Source organism: Canis lupus, chromosome 22 (assembly GCF_048164855.1).
Source record: "Canis lupus baileyi chromosome 22, mCanLup2.hap1, whole genome shotgun sequence".
Taxonomy (NCBI): Eukaryota; Metazoa; Chordata; class Mammalia; order Carnivora; family Canidae; genus Canis; species Canis lupus.
In genome coordinates this window covers 17,294,645-17,296,967 of record NC_132859.1, presented here as the reverse complement: position 1 = coordinate 17,296,967, position 2,323 = coordinate 17,294,645, and the positions used below count along the sequence as shown (strand labels likewise).

Here is a 2,323-nt window from a genome sequence, read left to right as displayed (position 1 = left end):
TCTGGGGGCATGTTATGGCTTGCAAGGGTCAGCACTGTGTTCTGAGCCTGAGCACACATGTCCCGGCTTCTAAGAACCCCTGGGAGGGGGAGAGGGAGGGCATAGGGCCTACTCCCAGGGACTGATGGTATTGCCCTGGCCCTGCCAGCAGTCTGGCACTGCCCAGCCCCCAGCTCTGCCCTGTTGGGGCTGACCATGTACTGGGCAGGTTCTGCCAGCATCCCCTCCCATACTCACCCCTTGCCTCTGTCCATCATGGTCTTGAGCATCTCCAAGAACAGCTTGTGCATGGGCACCTTGCCCTCCAGCTTCACCCCATAGAAATGGACCATCACTTTGCCCACTTTCTAGCAAAGGGGTGGTAGCATGAGCAGCCTGCCTGCCTGTCACTGCTCAGTACCCCTCCAGGGCCCAGCCTGCCTGCTTCATATTCCAGCAGGACTTCCTGTAGAGTTTCTCACAGCTGCTCCACAACCTTGGCATCCTCAAAGAGCACAGAGTCTGAATTGGCAAGGGTCATGGTCTTCAGCAGGACCTATATACCTTATGCTCCAGCCACAAAGCCTGTAGTTGCCTTACCAGTTACAGCAGGACAGTCCCTAGTTTCCCCCAAGCCAGCTGCTTGTGCCCCCTTTGCATCCAGGACCAGGTCTTCAGCAAAGGCCCACTCACCCTGTAGTGGCAGTGAGTGCTGGACCACACCCAACACCAGGACCTCCATCTATACCCTCTGTAGACATATGGTCAGACAGTGACTGTGATGATAAGCCTGGGATGCTCTTAGCCCAGCTGATGGTGACCATGATCTCTCCATCAGAGAGGTCACAGAGGGTAGTCAGAGCTGGAAGTTTGGGGGCCCACTGGGTTGGGCATAAGGTTCTCAGGCTCAACCACAGGAGGTAGGACACCAGTGCATTTACTGGAGTGGTTCTCTGAGTGCTTCTAGCTACTTCCAGGGGTGTAGCAGGGTGGGAGCCTGGGAAGGGCACTGGGTCCACCTCTAGCTGCTGCTTATACTTCTGTCACCCACCCCAGATACTGTCCAGACATACCCCCTCCTTGAGCATGTCCACCCCCGGGCACTTGGTGAAGGGACAGGCCTGATAGGGCTGTGTCTCTGCTTGGTGAACTCATACTCATTGGAGGCTGGGCAGCTATACTCAATGTTCTCCTGGATGGTCCTCTTGAAGAATGCTTTGTAGGCCTTACAAGGTGCTACAATCATAGTGGTAGCTGGATGCCACATCCCCATAGAAGTGTTTGGGCATGGGGCTGAGCAGCAGCTTCCCACCACCTGCTCAGCAGGCCCACCCCTCTCCATATCCTCCTTTTTCTTGTGACCTGGGGTGCAGTGGGTGGGAGCTGGACTAGGAGCCGGGGGTGGGGATGAGGGATGGGAGGGGCTTGGTCTCTAAGGAACCCTTTGGGCTGTTGAGGCTGGCTGGCACTGCCATGATGTAAAGAGGCTCAATACCTACAACCTGGCTGGACATGGTGCTGGTCACCTGGAGGCTCCACAGGGTGGGCGGGCAGGCATGGGGACCCAGGGCCAGAGCATGCAGGTGAGCCTGGGGCCATCAAAGGCCCCTCCTCTGCCCTACCCTGCCTTGTCCCCTCACTGGGCAGAGCTGCAGGCAGCTTGTAGGATACAAAAGGACATGCTTCCTACTTTGCTTCCTTCAGCTGACAGGAGGTTAGGCTTTTATTCTTTTATTGATGTAATGTATCATCTTGATAGTTTTATGAATATTGAACCACCCTTGCATCCTGGGAATAAATCCCTCTTAATCATGGTGAATTACTTTTTTCATGTATTGTTAGATTTGGTTTGCTAATATCTTGTTGAGAATTTTTGCATCTATGTTCATCAGAGCCTGCAGTTCCCTCTTTTGTAGTGTTTTTTTTTTTTTTTATCTGATTTTGGTATCAGGGTAATGCTGGCCTCAGAATGAATTTGGAAGCTTTCCTTCCTTTTCTATTTTTTGAAATAGTTTGAGAAGAGGTATAGGTATTAACTCTTCTTTAATGTTTGGTAGAATTTTCCTGTGAAGCCATCTGACCCTGAAATTTCTTGTTTGTTGGAAGTCTTTTTGATTATTGATTGATTCAGTCTCTGGTAATCAATCTGTTCAAATCTTTTATTTCTTCTTGCTTCAGTTTTGGTAGGTTGTACATTTTTAGGAATTTATCCATTTCTTCGAGGTTGTCCAATTTGTTGGCATACGGGTTTTTCATACTGTTCTCTTACAATTGTTTGTATTTCTGTGGTATCAGTGTTATTTGTCCTCTTTCATTTGTGATTCTGTTTGAGTCCTCTCTCTCT

The 2,323-nt window shown here is 50.4% G+C and overlaps 1 pseudogene; it reads right to left on the bottom strand.

Moving 5' to 3' along the window:
- Positions 1 to 233: 233 nt before the first annotated feature.
- LOC140614370 (steroid hormone receptor ERR1 pseudogene) lies at positions 234 to 1,493 on the bottom strand (annotated as a pseudogene).
- Between the last annotated feature and the right edge of the window lie 830 nt (positions 1,494 to 2,323).